General features: G+C 37.6%; 1 long non-coding RNA gene across 1 annotated transcript in view; it reads left to right on the top strand.

Annotated features, from left to right (window-relative positions):
• LOC135278953 (uncharacterized) overlaps positions 1-15,812 on the top strand; it is a 188,174-nt gene that overhangs the window by 54,853 nt on the left and 117,509 nt on the right. Inside the window, exon 9 of the long non-coding RNA XR_010346330.1 lies at positions 791-894. This is a non-coding gene — a long non-coding RNA (uncharacterized LOC135278953). The remainder of the gene's footprint in view (positions 1-790; positions 895-15,812) is intronic.

Below are 15,812 nucleotides of genomic sequence, written 5' to 3'. Positions count from 1 at the left end.
CAGACAGTTGAGCAGAAGCTGTTAAAGTAACACCAACGTGCTGAACCTGTATTTGTGTCCTAACCTGACCTCTCTGTATGCACTTTGTTTTGCAACCACCTGTGTCCTCTTTTTCCTGGGGTCTTCATCACATGTTCGTGGTCAGGGCAGGGCTAGCCCATGTGCTGCCTTGGGGCTCACAGCCTCTCACAAACATGTCTGGGGACAGCTGTGTGCAGCAGGAGGAGGACAGGAGGCCTGATGTCCTGCCTGTGGGTGACTAACTGGATCTTCCTCTCAATTACTTCAAAATGTTAGAGAAAATTTGTTGTTCAGCTTTTCAGAGCAATTACCTGAGATGAAGGCAGCACAGAAATCATATAAACTTTCTCTATTAGTGAAAAATACAGTTTACTATGTTTATTGCTATCATACACAAAAAACATACTGGAAATTGTTTCACTGCAAAATGAAATAAGAGGTAAAGCATTAGAAACACTCATTACAGCCTAAAGTGTTAAGAAATGAAGTGTTGAATAGCACAAACAACTGAAAAGAGATTTAAGTATTTGTATTTAAATCTCCAAGATCTCTTCAAAGAGAGTAACACATGAAGAGAGAAGCTTCCTACACTGTCTTAAAGCACTGGAGTTTTTCAGAGTTCTTGAGTATATGTGTATGAAGTTACATTGCAAGCAAAGGAGGAAATAATAGATAAGATCAATTTAATGATCTATTCATTTATCTAAATATTAATATAATAATCTATCTATTAATAATTTGATTTTCCTCTAACAACCTATTTCCACAGCACATGCTTTGCTTACAGACTGGACTGGAAGGGACAATGTGGTACTGCTGAGACTTCACCCTGGAGAAAACCAGCTTCTGTGCAGCACAGTGTGCTCTTTGCAGGTAGTTCAGCTTTTAAACAAAAATTAAATATGGTGGTTGATAAATTGTGCTTTGAATGTGAAATGCACTGAAATAGCATTAAAACTTTATCCTGAAAAGGGAACTCCTTTTGTGCCCTGCCTGCTGTTGGACTCTTTAGTACCCTGGGTGCTGTAGGTTGAGTCTGCGTGGGCAGAATTTATTTGATGTGCAGAAAACACTGAATTTCTTTTTGGGAATCCTACTGGGCCCACACTGCTCATATGCAGCAGGTGTCCTGGCAGGGCAGGTGTGCCTGTGTGTTGTTTTGATACACATGACTGTCTGCAGGTTTTTTTCAATTTCTGTTTATTTATTTTTGTTCACATGTTTTTCATTTGGATGATTGTATTTTGAAGAGTAGACTCATTCTTCAAACCTTGTGTTTTACTTCTCCTGTAGCTGTCTGTGAGAAGGATACTTCAGTTGTAAATGGACAGAATGTGATATGAAATTCATCAAGAGGCAATAAACATAAACTTGATAATATAATTACATGTGCTTCTGCAATAGACATTTTCTGGCTGTGAGTGCAGTTCAGCTCTGAACCTTTATGAAGTGACCTCATTAGTGGTGCTGGTAGAGGCTGCAGTAGGACTAGCAACAAGTCCTCAAACAGGGCAAATTAAAACAAATTCCACATCCAAGTAATTGAAGCCTCTACAAGCTGACAATTCTAGAAAATTGCTTCTCAGTTTCATCCTTTCAAAAGCTTGAATTTTCTTTTTTTTTTTTTTCCTCTTCTGGTGATTTCTTAGTTTTCCATTTGGAAAATTTTGAATCTTTTCTTCCTTAGGTTTTTAATGGAAGTTGAAGTTGCAGGATATTTTTTTATGTTTTTGAACAAACTGGGCTTATGCTTTATCTGTGGCTAATCGTGAATCATTGGGAAATAAGATCTAGAGCTTTTTTGTGCATGGGTTATTGCATAACTGCTATTTCCTTTGCTATTTTGATAAGGGAGTTCATGGGAATTATTCTGCAGATTTCCTTGTAAAAAATGTTCGTGATAAAGAATTAACTGTTTACATGTTGGTTTATGAATAAATATTTGCAAGAAACTTTCCAAATTTACATAAAATAATTGTAACTATTTTAAAAGGTACACAAACCAAAATATATCCTATAACAGTGCAGAGTGGCTACAAAATAAAAACTGAATAACAGCAAACATGCTTCTAAACTTGTTGCATATATTAAGAGACATGACTAAACTCTTATTTTTATAGGGTCATAAGTAACTCCACACAGGTCTCCAGGAGGCAAGAGGCAATCTGCCATGTACAGGAAGTGAAGGCAGAGCTAAACCTGAGATTTTATGTTAGGAGATATATGAAGGATGGAATGTATGAGGGGGGAAAAAAGTGAAAATGGCTTGTAAATTATAGGTTGTTTTTTTCTGTCATCTTATGGGGGGATAGAATGTAAGAGAACAGAGACAGTGCAGAAGGCAATCTTACCCCTGAGGAGTTGCAGCTGTACTAATTACCAAAGATTAGGAACAGGCCTGCCCATAATAGCCACAGCTGTGTCCAGTGAGGATGAGTGCTATAAGAGAGTGGGTTAGCTGGTGGAGGAGGGACTTGAAGTTTGTTGGTTGTGCTGTGAAGAAGAAGGAGTTGGTGCTGCGAGGAGCTGCTCATGAAAAATCACTGAGAAGGTATGGAAGTTTTACAATAAGATGACAACATCATCTGACTTTTTTGTTTGGTAATTCTTCTGCAGAGAGAGTTCTCTAATACTAAAGACAAGTCCACCATGGGAGGAAAGGCTTTGAAGGGAGCCTCTGCCAAATTTTGATGTCTTTCTGCCCAGTACCTCTCTCAATTTGTTCAGTTTATGAATGAACAGTCATGTTAGGCCATTGATCAAAATATGTGGCAACACTGACCAAAATGAGAGGTATGGCTAGGCTACTATTAATTTAGGAATTTAATTTTGGGTTTTATCTCCAGTATCTCTGAAATACACATTGTCTATGAAGTCCCATGTAAACAAATATTTGGAACTTAGAGGGTTTTGTTCCTTCTGGTGTGTAGTGCCCCAGTCACTTGTGGGCCAGGGCCTGGCAAACTCAAGGATGCCAATGAAGAAATTCTGACTTTGTTCTCTGCCGGCATTGTCTTATTTGCTGTAAAGTATTTGAGTCCTGTTCAACAGTGTATTCAGGCTTTGTGATGTGGCTGACAGGAAAAAAAGAGTCAGTATCACAAACTGATTAAGTAATTCCAGCTCTGGGATGAGTATACTGATACTTAAAAGCTTATGTTCTTTCATTAAAAATGATAAATAGCAAAATGCATATTTTCAGGACCTTGATGTTCTAGAGGATTTGGAATATGCTTATGTGTTTGTTGATTAAAGCTTGTAAAGTAGTGGGGACCTGTGCTGAAGAAAACATTTAGATCTCCTTTTTACTTCCAACAGGTGATTAGTTTAGTTGAGGTGTGGCTTTAAACATGAACGTGCAGAAATACCATGCTGACATCTTTAGTCTTCCTCTGTTTCTTCCAAGTTCATTGGGACTTATGCCTGGAGATGGGATGAACTCTGTGGCAGAGACTGTGATCAAGTCCCTTGGGACAAGCCAAGCTGAAGAGCCAATGATTTTTCTGCAAGTTGTTCTGCACATTGCAGCAGTGCTGCAAGCAGGCCCAGATCACAAAAGTGTTTTGGGTAAAATACAGCACGGAGAAATGGGAGCCTGGGGGCTTCTGCATGTGAGATCATGACTACTTTATCTTGAAAAGTTGAGTCAGGTTTGAGGGCACTTGGCCATTTCCAAGTGCCCTCAAACCTGGCTCAGCTCAGTCAAGGTAATGCAGTCATGATTTCACATAAAGAGATCATGGCTGTGGCTCACAGTAGGAGAACAGATAGTAAGAGGTGGAGAGAAGTTTGGAAGTAACTGATTGCTCTGCATTCTTACCTGCAGCAAGGTTGTAGGATCTTTCTTACCAATACTTTTTCAGTTTTTCCTGGGCATCTTGTGAAGTGTGAAGGAAAATGTACACAGCAAATTAATGCTGGGGATGAATCTGTGATGCTGACGTAATTTTTCTTATGTTGCATTGCCTGAGCTGTAAACAAAGCACAAGCAGCTGGTAAATGATTCAGTTTCTCTTGCACACAAGAAAGGTGGAGACAGCAATTTTCCGGTGTTTTTTATTCTCCCTTCATCACTGTACTTAGGTGGTGTTGAAGGGTTTCTGCAGATCAGGTATGGCTCTGTAGATTTTTCACACTTTCCCCCAAGTAAGTACAAGTTCCTAGAAACAAATCTTTCAGTGTTGATGGGTCTGTTTTAGCAAAGCTTCTATCAAAAGGATCTTTTGAATTCTGGCATGTAACTTCTACCCATTCATCCCTCTTCCCCATTCCTGAATAGTCTCTGCATTGCTCTATATTTATAGTTTTTACCTGGTACTTGGAATTCAAGAGCATTTTCTGTACCATATCTGAGTGCTAAAGTTTGAGTGCTCTGGAGGTGCCATTTGTTTTGGTGCAAATGGAAAACAAATGCCAAAAGTTTTCTAAATAGAGGTCCAGTTTTGCAGAAAATTTTAGTAAGGACAGCTGCAGGACAAACTTTCCTACTAATCTGAGACTTTCCCTCATCCTTTCATCTTAGTACATTATCAGAATCTGTAGGTGGAAGGGCTAATACTCTGCAAGATGTGGCACACCTGAGCTGTTAGGAGAAATCTGCTCTAATTGGGTGTATCAATGGCAAGGTTACTGCTGGCTGCAAAATAGTATTTCAATTGTGACTGTGTTTTCTTCTGCCTTTCCCTCTCCCTGAAATGAAGCCTAAGTAGCTTTGACTTCTAGCTGTATGTGTGTATTTGTGGATAGAGCTTATTTGTGGAAAAACATGCCTACAGCTGTAAAGCATCAGCATTAGCCACTTCTCCTCCTTACAATTCTGTAAGCAGTACTGCTCTCCTGCAGTGTTCTGTCACATTCAGTTACAATGCCTCACTACAGACCACAAAATGGAATGGCAAATTCACATCTGCATGTGTAAAAAAGCATCCCTGCATCATTTCTAATTCCAACTGCTTGATCCTGCTCTCCTGGTGCCCTGAATTGGGAGGGATGGTTGGAAGCTCTGTGCTGCACAGTCCTTGATGTAAGAGTCTGTGCCAGCAGGCTGACAAGGAAAAAGCTAGGGCATCTGAGATTTCATGGTCTAACTCTGAATTCAAAGCATATTAATGATTTGCGACAGATAATTGCAAGCCCCATCTTTTAGCTGTATTTATATAGCGTCACAGTCTCATTTTATTCTTTCCCTGTAATGTATTTTTAGCTACGAAAAATTCTGTTAACTAACAGATATGAAAACTTTGTGTTCTTTGGAATATTTTAAATATGATATTAAAAGATGTGTGTTTATGTCATATTTCTTACACTGCTTGTGTGGTTTGAGCTTAGAAAATGTTTTGGGATATTGTTAGTCTTGCAGCAGCATACAGGATGCTCCTGTTTAACCTCCCATGAGGCTCTGTGTTGCTTGAAAAGTCATGGAGAGAAGATATTGGGAAGAAGGGATAGAAAGGCATTTTATAGGCATTATTGCAATTTCAGTGCCATGTTAGATTAGTTTTTAATATACATACAACTATGTTCAAGTCCACATCCTGTGAATTGTGAAAGATCTGGAAAATGAAGTCAAATCTTGCATCTTCACCTGTGAATTTTCTGAAGACCACCTCAATTAATCATGTCTAAAATTATTCCACTCTTACAAGTTGCAGTGGAAGATGAATGGGCATCTGCTTTGCATATCAGTATTCTCAGTCTTACATTAGTACTGTGCTAAATTCTCTCTTTTCACAGCTTCAGTTTCACAATTTTTTTTCTTTTTGCTTCCTTTCCTAGTCTGTGCCATAGAATATTATCCTTGCCAATGAAAATAGCATTGAAAAAAACATAAAATACAAGCAGTTACAGTGGGAGAGTTATAAAAAAAAAGCCCAATTCTTACAAAAACTATGCCTTAGTAGTGCTCATTCAAAAGATGTTAGTTTATTGGTATATTTGGATGTTCTGTGTGAAAGTACATAAAGGAATTAAATGTGTAGGCTGTATTTATAAAGGTGTTAAGCTTAATGACAAAAACTTAAAATAGAGATGTTACAGGAGATGGAACCCTATAGGGAAATGCTACTGTACAAATACTTGTATGAGTCCCACCAGCTGCTTGTGGATCAATTTATGAAGTAACTTTTCCCCTTTGGTTAAGAATAAATAAATCATTAAGCAGACTGAGAATCTTACTAAAAGAACCCAAAACCAAATCAAAACAACCCACAATAAAATTAACCAACCCCCCAAAAAACCTTCCACAAACTGAACTAAAAAAATCAATAAAATTTAACTTAAATTAAAACAAGTCCTGTGGCCATCTTAAATAGCATTAATATTTCAGTTTATTTTGACAGGTTTATACCAAACTATCTGCCTGGGATTTCATATATTTTTCTGCATGAATCCTACTGACATCTGTGGAAACAATATAAATTATATGAAATTATATCAAACACCAAGGCATATAAAGCACCACAAGCCCATACAGATAGGAATTCCAGTAGCTTTCTTGCATCCCTAAGATTGCTTTTTCATAACTAAAAATATTTCATTTTGAGTTGTTTCTTCTGTTTACCAGTACAGTTCCCCTCATTCACTCTCTAATTCAGTCCTTCCCCATGCTGTGCTTACTGTCAGCACTCAATATTAAAGCATTATAAATTTGGAGAAGTCTTCTGTGAGAAAGTCCTTTGGATTGATCATGCCATTTTTAATGTAATGGAGCACTGAATATTTATGCCTTGAAAAATACTAAACCTAGCTAATAGAATGTAGTGGCTGTTGCAAAAGTTGCTCCTTTTCATCTCATGTTTTCTTTCTTACAAATCCATCTTGATTCTAAATGTGCCTAGAAACCTGTTCCATGTAAAAAAGAAATATTTGATGTCTTGTTAGTAACCAGGATAATGTTTTAAACAGACTTCTGCTCCTAAATATTTGTTTTTCTATATTCAGGTATTCACCTTCAAAATTCAAACAGTAACTTTCAGTGTTCTAAAAAAAGAAAGTTGGAATTAGCCACGGTTCCCTGGGAGTGTTCTTGTCCACTTGCCTTTTATCAGTTGTTCCACTCTAGTTTATCACTGCTTGTGACCTATGACTACTTCTACTCTTCCCTGTATATTGTCCCTTAAAATACAGGATCTCTTTATTGTGTCACTGGCTCCAGACTGTATGTGTTTGTCAGATCACTAAATGCTACTAAAACCTCTTGGACTTGAAAAGCACAAGAGCCCAGACGCAGAGCATTGTTCAGGACAGAAGTAAATAACAGTGTCAGGCTTGTAGTGCCAGGCCTCTGAGAGCCACTTCTATTAAATTGGTTTGGCAAGTCTGCAAGAATATGTTTGTCCCAATACTGGCTCTGCTGGTCTTTTGTATGATTTTTAAAAGTGCCTGAATTCCTGTGCTTCTGAATTCTATAAATGATCTTAATGATGCATTAATATCAGGCAGGACTTCTGTGAAAATTTGTGTTGGTCAAGTTCTCTGAAGATGTGAAGAGTAATTATGGCTATATTATATGTTAATTATCTTGTTTATTTGTTGATCTCTCTGCTTTTTTTAAGCTAAATTCTTGTTCTTCATGAAGAACTACTTGCCATTGTGACAGTTTTCAAAGCAAAATTAAGAGTATTCTTAAGTAATTTGAGGTGATGTACATTTGAGATTCAATAGAAATCAAGTTGTTGCTCAGCTTTCTTGACTTCTTTGTGAACAGATTTATTCTGGTGTGTAATAGGTTGGACTTATAACACTAGAAGAAAATGGCTGCACCCTCCACAGGGCAGCCAGAATTTTGTAGTGTTATGTGTTTCTTCTACAGAGATTTGACTACATAAAGTGACTCATGATAAAATAAAAATGTGCAGAAAATATTTTGCCATTATGTAGTTTTTAAGTAGCTAAGAAATTATGAACCAGTTTTATAGTCATCCTACTGGAAAATGAGGAATTAATAGATTTTCAGGGGATTATGCTTTATTCTTTTTATGCTTTGTCTTTTGTTATATCCTTCCAATACTATAATCAAGTTCATGCCACTTTGTTTTATAAGAGCAAAGCTAATGACTTTAGTCTGGGGCTCCTCTGGAATTTTGAAGCAAAATTGAATAGCTGCCCAGTCAGGGGTGTCTTTCACTTCCTTGGTGGCAAATCCAAATACAGTGGGATTGAAAGCAAATCCATGAGAAGTTCTTGATGCTGGTGGTTTCTGTCAGTCTCTTTCTGTGCTGGTGTCTAGTCCTAAAGAGAAAGGAGATGAACCCTATCAGGAGTTATTCCCTGGCCCCTTTGACAAGGTACAGCACATTACCTGGAGCAGGAAAATCCCTGTTGTCCCAGGTTGCCTCTCCTTTCAGCCTATTCTAAAGAAAGATGTATTGACTTTTTTCCCCCACTTCCTTATCTGGGGCTAAAAAGAGGTGATATGCTATCAGTATAGATACTAAAACTACCAGAATTCATGTCATACAATGAGCTAGAGATCATTAACAAACTCACATCACAAAGTTCTAAGAGGGCTGCCTGAGGAGCTGTGCAGGCTATTGACTATTGATCTGTTTAGCTCATTTCAGAGCACTGGAAAAATTGCCTAAAAGTGAAGGAAGTTAAATCTGTTTTTGTGATGGCTGAAGGTAGAGAGGAACAATCAGTCATGGATTCCTTGTATATTTTTGAGTAGTTGTTATAGGATTCAATAACAAAGTATTAAAGGAAGGTTACAGTAAAAGAAGAAATAAGTGTATTGCTAAACAACCAGATGATCATTACTTTGAAAAGATCTGTTTCTTCTCTCTGGGTTATAAGTTTAACTGATGCAGGCAGTACTGTTGATATAACTTTTTGCAGAATATGTGAGCTGCTGATGGTCAGAATTTTGCCTATGAAATGAGAATGGTGAGCTTTTTATCATTCCATAGAGAAGGGATTAAAACTCGGATAATTGTCAGGGAGCTGCTGTTTTTGGTTTGTGCAGGCTGTGACATTTGACATTATTTTCAAAATGGTTATTAGAACTGCTAAAATAACTATTTAAAATTGTTTGATTACTCACTTGTGTATCGTATGCAATGTGAGAGGACAATGGGAAGTTCTGTGTGTAGATTTGAAGCCCTCAGTGAGCTACAGTGGAGGACTAATCCTTGGCTGTAGGAGCAAAGGGCCTGTCCAGTAGGAAGAGAGGGACTCCTTCATGATTAGCAGCTCTCTGTGGAGCACATTATCAAACCCTGGGGTGGTGGTTCCAGGAGGATCACAGTAGGGAATATTCATCTAGTTGGGGCGGAGGACTAGAGTGATTTCACAAAATAAACTATTGTAGTTTAGCAATCACCCCAAAACATTTTTCTTAACAATTTCCAGTCCCCTTCCACACCCACCATTTTGGGGTGGGGGTGTGTGTGTGTGTTTAGTTTCCTTTTGTTTTCCTCTTTAACAGAGAAAAGCTTTGGTATCACTGTGTCAATATCTGGGTTGAGGTTGATTTCTATTGCTAGCAATTTGGAAACAGGTATCCTTCTCCCTTTTTTGATTTTTTTTTTCCTGAAGATGAATGTTAAATTCCATTTGACCATTAGTCTTAATGTCTTCAAACATTGTGTTTTTATGTTCAAGCTCTCATCTGTGTTATTTGGGAGAGCATATTATTTGTTAACAGTGGTACCCTATACCTTTTATACCAATGTGATCCTCTCTGACCTCAAAAGCAACAACTCATTTCTTCTGAACAAAATAAGGATCAGAAATATGCCTAAAGGTGAAATCCCATAAATAATAAACTACTGGCTTCTGTCCTTTTGTCAACAAAATATATAAAGATGCCCTTTCTTTTGACTTGATAAAGTCAAGTTATTACAATTCTGTTTGTGCTCTCTTGTTTCCATGGAAACAGTCAGTCTAATTTTAGGGAATACTCTTCACTCCTACCATTCAGTTAAGTGTGACATAAATTTATGTAGTACCTCTGGTGCCTCTTCCACTGTCATCAAGAAAACTCAAAATGCAATTGGAGACAGTGTACACATCAGATAAGGAGAATGCAAGTGAAAGTTTCCTAAAAGGAGAAAAAAAACAACCCAAACCAAACAAATGAAAACTAACAAAAACTGAAAAAATTCCCCAAAACACAAAACCCCCAGAAATCTACACTGTGTCAGCTTTGTGTGGTGGTACTTTGTTAGATTAAACATACTGTCACTGGATTTGTCTGAAATAATATGAAAGGAAGAGAGTCTAGCAAGAAGTGCGTTATATTTGACTCAGATATATGTAGCAGACCTCTTCCTTCTAGATTCTTAAATTTTAAAATAATTAAAATATGCACTGTCACATACACGTGTAAAAATGAAGCAGAAAAGCAAATTAGGAGAGAGGTGGAGAGACAGTGCTATTCAATTTATAATGACTGGATAATTTCATCTGTGTTTATAATAAAGATGAAGCTACCTAATAATATAACTGATGAAATGTCACTCATAAGGGCCAGGGTGCCTGTATTAAATCAATAGTACCAGTATGTTACATCCAACACACTAAGGAGTAAAAATGAGGTGAAATCTCATATCTCAGCTGTCAGCAGAGTATCAGCAGTGGAACAGAACTATCTAAGCCATGGTTACACCCAGGAGCAAGACCTTTGCTTCTTCTCACACTCAAATGGGGACTGTCAGAGCATCAGGAGCTTTCACAAGAATTGTGCTTCCAAAGATTAGGGGGTCTTGAGAGAGGTTTAAGAATTCCAGCTTTAAGAATGGCTGTCTCATGATTTAAGCCAAATAAGAGTTCTAGAAATGTATCCATATTGGCTGTGCTTTTGCACTAGGAAGTGCATAGAATGTGTCTAAAGTTCTTAGCATTGAGATGTATTGAGAGAAAAATAATCTGTATTGATGAATGTAAAAGGGACAAATTTCATCTGCACAACATTTTATTCAAGAAGACTTAGTGCTGTAAACAATAACTTAGTGCCATAAAGATCCAATTATTGACTCTGGTAATTGTAAGGAGCCTAAAGAAATTAGTATGTGCATAGTGCTTGTTGGTTTTTGTTTGTGGCTGAGCCCCAGACAGCTCTTGGAGCCCTGAGTGTACTTACTGAGGGTGACTTATTTCAGGCAGTAAACAAATGTTCATCTATAGCACTGCATACCTGTGTGCAATCATATGAACCAAGCTCTGTCATTACTCCTCTAACAACAATAAACTACTGTAGAAATAAAACCACAGATGATGGATTGTTAATTGTCTTGTCCCTAACCTACCTAATAACATTATTGTGGTGCTAGCAATGTTTGTCTTCTCTCTTGTTCTCTTATATTTAATTGTATTATGACCTAAGAGGAATTTTAATTGAGTGTGTGTTTGTGTTTTCTTTTATACTACATCTACAAATATGAATGAGAAACCTATAATAGAAAAAGTAGCATCATAGAACATGCAGATGGAAAAGGTTCTTCACAGAAAAAGTAATGCTGCTTTATTTAAATTTTCTAATAAGGAATCTGGGATATCTTTCACAATATGCTTTGGAGAGTTAATGTAGATCCCAAAACATGTAACATATTATTCTTTTCCTTGAATTGATGTGAACTAAGTAGCTCATTTTGATTTATATTCAATAGACTGAGTAGCTTTAAAATATTTTAGCTAGAGATTAATTTGTTGTTAAAGATATTAAGCTTCCTATTTTTAGAAGTAACTTAAGCACTCAAGAAAGAGTAGTTCTCATTTAATAGGAATCTAGCATGTTTTAAATGTTTCACTGCATTTTTATAAAATGTGGCATCAAAAATATTTTGGGAGCAACGTGACTCAAAGTAATTAAGCATCCCATACCCAGCTTAGCAATTCCTCTGGTTTGCAGAGACATGAAGTAACATGTGTGCCATGGCCATTGTACTGCCTTCACTTCTATATTAAGGTCATCTCTTTGAAATTTCTTCTAGAACTACCACATAACCGGGTTTTAAAATTCAATTTTAGCAGTAGTTCTGTTTCTAGTTATATGTGTCTGGTGGCAATGAATCTCTTCCTCCTTTGTGCTCGTGCTGCAGCAAGCACAATTTTTCTGTTCATGTCAGGAGACCTGTTGCGGTGCTTTAATTTGTGATTTGTGAAATACATCTTGTTAGAAACAGAAAAAGCTACCCCCAGAAGAGTACAGTTGGTGACAGTGCAAGCAAGACAAAGGAGTTGGCAGCAGAACAACACACTGCTGGGAAAGCATCTGTGCTGTGCTTTCAAAAGTAGTGTGGGGAGGGAAGCAAGAACAGTGTGAGAGGTGGAAGCTGTAGCTCCTGGCTTATGCCTCATACAGGCTCAAAATAAAAAAAATTAAAACCCTACTAATAGTTTCAATTAATTTTCTCAGTTTTATTTTTTTCCTATTTTGACAGGGTTAGGAGGAACTGATTCTTTCTGAGGACTATCAGAGATGTACTCAGGCTCAGGTGCTCATTGAAGTCTTTAGACCACCTGCTAAAAAGCCTTGTTTGTGTCCTGACCCACCCTGTGTTGCCTTCTGTTGCTCTTCTGACCAGCCATACCCCTCTCTGAAGTGTATATATAACTCTCAGCAAGACATAGCTGGATGTCTGAGCTATTCTTGTGCCTTCATTCTTTTGATGCTCCCTGACAACAGTATGGAAGCTGCTTCCCCTAAATGGATGTGTTAGCTGAAAGAGGCAGGGCTGTTTTCTTTTTCTCTAAAACCTCTGTGTGTGGTGTGTCACACTGGAAGAAGGCTTAGGTGGTTTTGAAAGCTCCTGGTTTCCCAAAGGGCAGATGGAGCTCAGAGAGAGCCTTGCTCTCTGTGATGGCACAGAACACTCAAAGAAATGCTTCTTTAGGATCCCAAATACTTATGAAAAGTCCAGCATGGAGTGGCCCCATTTGTGCTGTCAGCCTTACAAGTGAAAGGCAGGAGTGGAGACCATAATGGAAACCAGAAAACAGCCCTGTGGCTTTTGGCTGTCATACAGAGGCATCCTATTGAAGGACTGTTTTACAGCCTCCACCCACCTTCCTCAGCCTGGTACTCTGGCTTCTGCAAAAGATGCCAAAAAATCCCAACCCAACCATTCTCCCAGTCCCCACAAATTTAGGTGAAATCAAGATGCAAATATTCTTCTCAGAAGAAAAATTCACCAGGTGAATCCTAGTGGTAATTTAAATTTGTAGGCTTTTCTTGGCTTTATCTAACATGAAATGGTGTATGGTCAAAGCTTAATCTGGAAGATTTCCCTCTTATAAAAAAAAGAGAAAATAGCCATTTAATTTAAAACCTCCAAATTTCTTCTGTTGTCTAAGTTTGCAATGGAAAAGGCTGGATTTTCTGCATGTTCTTATAGCTGACAACAAATTGAGAGCAAAGTTAAAAGCTCAAGAATACATCATAAAGACAATTTTTTGTATTTGTTTAACAAGTGCACGGTTAAATCCAAAGTTACCTGTCATTTATGTATAAAATACTAGACCATTTTACTATATTTATTCTCAGTAAGTTGTGCTGCTGCTTTTGACATATTTTTAAGGTTTCCAGAGGAATAATGTAATCAATTTTACAAAAAGAAATGCTGTGCATCAAGCTCAAAAAGCATGAAATGAAATAGTAGTAGACTAGACAAGAATGCCTGGCATCAAGTGTTGTTATCATTCTCCTAAGGGCACAGCTCATGGTCACTCTTGCCTGGTTTACAGACCTAAAAGTATTTCTTTGTTAAGCTGGAGAAGTTTCTTAGCAAATTCTGTTAAGGATCAGAGAAAGTGTTTGCAGAACAAGGACTTTACTGTATGTGCAATATCATCCTGGTAAATTTTTTGTTGCCACCAAAGAAAAAGCCAGTAGTTCCTCTGGAGCTCTCACTGCCACTAAGCACTCCTGATGTTCAGGGAGCTCATGGGCTGATGCTGAGATTGTGCAAACCCTCAGCTCCTCCACAAGGCTCCCAGCCTTGGTGCCAAAGAGGATGTAAATATCTCCAGCTGTGACATTTTATGCTGAAGGAATGCAGCTCAGCAGATATCAGTCTTATTCTGCTGGATGGGTTAAGATGTGTGTTTCTGGTAGATATTTAAGGTAATTTTGTTATACCTGTGCATGGGCTGGTATTTGGAAACATTAAGTGTTGCTGTGTGTGCTGACCTTGCCCTGTACATACTGAGATAAATGATACATGCAAGATGTCATCATGATTTGAAAGGCTCTTTAAATACAAAGTGCTGTTGGATGCTTTTTTTCCAAGCTATCAAACATCTATAAAAACAAGAAGATTTTAATGTGTATTTCTTGTCTTTTTAAGTAAAGAAACACATACTTTTAAATTATGCTTCAGTAGTGTTATGATTGTGTAACAAATTAATAGTGTGTAACAAATTAATGTGATAAACAAAGACAATCATGGTAACTGTGGTGTCCCTTACAGCTAATTTCCCAGCAAGATTTGTTTTCAGCTGGAAGGTTGGCATTCAGCTTTCATCACAGTTGTCCTGTTGCTACAGGATGTTTTATATGAGAGCTGACATGTAGGGAAGCCAGCTTCTACTTTGCCTTTCAGCAATCTTCTTAATCTGTGGGGGAAACAGATGCAGTTTTAATCTTTTTTATCTATTCATTGCAAAGTGACAGTGCATATTATGTGGGTGAAAGGGAGAACAAAGTCCTAATGTGTTTATTTAGCTTTTTTGCATGTGGTTGTTTGTGGGGTTTTTTTGTTTGTTTGTTTTTTTAATAACTCCAAAATGACTACTGAAAAAGACTACTGGTTTTGACAGTCTTCATTGTTTAAAGTATTTTTAAAGCAGATTCTTCAGTTCTCTGGGTTAAATCAAATAGATTTGTCTGAAAATGTATGTGGCATGGAAATGATTCTGTGATTCTCTTGTGTATTGGAGTGAGTACGTACATGTTCTGTATTTACTGCCGAGGCAGGAACTTTGCACATATTTAGCTAATACTTGTCTCTGATGTGAACCTCTAGCGATGAATTGGTGGGGGTTTTTTATTGTTGTTGCTTTGTTGTTGTTGTGTATTTGGTGGGGTTTTTTTGTTGGTTTGGCTTGTTTTGGTTTGTTTTTACTTTACCTGTAAAGCTTGATCTCATACTTCTTACTTAAATGGCATAGGTAATATCTGCCCTGTGACCTTTTCCATGGCAGGGTGGGTTGGTTTCCAAGTTGTTGGATGATTTAGTGCAAGAATGTGAAATTCTAATCCTTGCTTTTCAGAATGGAGAAACTATTTCATATACACCTTTTGATGTGGAGAAGCTAGCTTATGTAAGAATATCCTTCTCACTGGATAGCTCTTAGTGGATGGAGTCAGACAGACAATGCAAAGCCCTGCCCCTGGCTGACCAGCCAACCATACATCTTACAAAAAGGTTCCTCTACAGTCCTCAGAAATGTACTTCAAAACCAACATTAAAGTGAGCCAGAAAGAAGCCCAAATATTTTTAAGGTTTATTTTCACATGAAATATAGGAAAACCCAAAGTGTGTGAATCTGGTTATTGAATAAGTTATTTGGAAAAAGTTAGATTCAATAAAATGAATACTGAAGGAAATAGAAATAGGTTTGGGTTTCCTCCTGTTACAGTATCCATGTACAGAGCCTGCTCCTCCATATCAACACATCTCATCTGCTCTGTGTTGAGGCTTCCACAGATTGCACGTGGAGGCCCTTCAGACTGCTGAGAAATTGGTAGGAAAACTTTTGGAAACCTCCTCTCATTACTGGGTACTTATTCCATTACAGTAGAAGCACAGAGAAAAGCTCCTCAATTAATGGTTTGGCATACTGCAAATGAC

Source organism: Passer domesticus, chromosome 11, assembly GCF_036417665.1.
Source record: "Passer domesticus isolate bPasDom1 chromosome 11, bPasDom1.hap1, whole genome shotgun sequence".
In the NCBI taxonomy this organism is placed as follows: Eukaryota; Metazoa; Chordata; class Aves; order Passeriformes; family Passeridae; genus Passer; species Passer domesticus.
The sequence above is the reverse complement of the archived record's forward strand: the minus strand, read 5'-3'. Positions and strand labels throughout refer to the sequence as shown.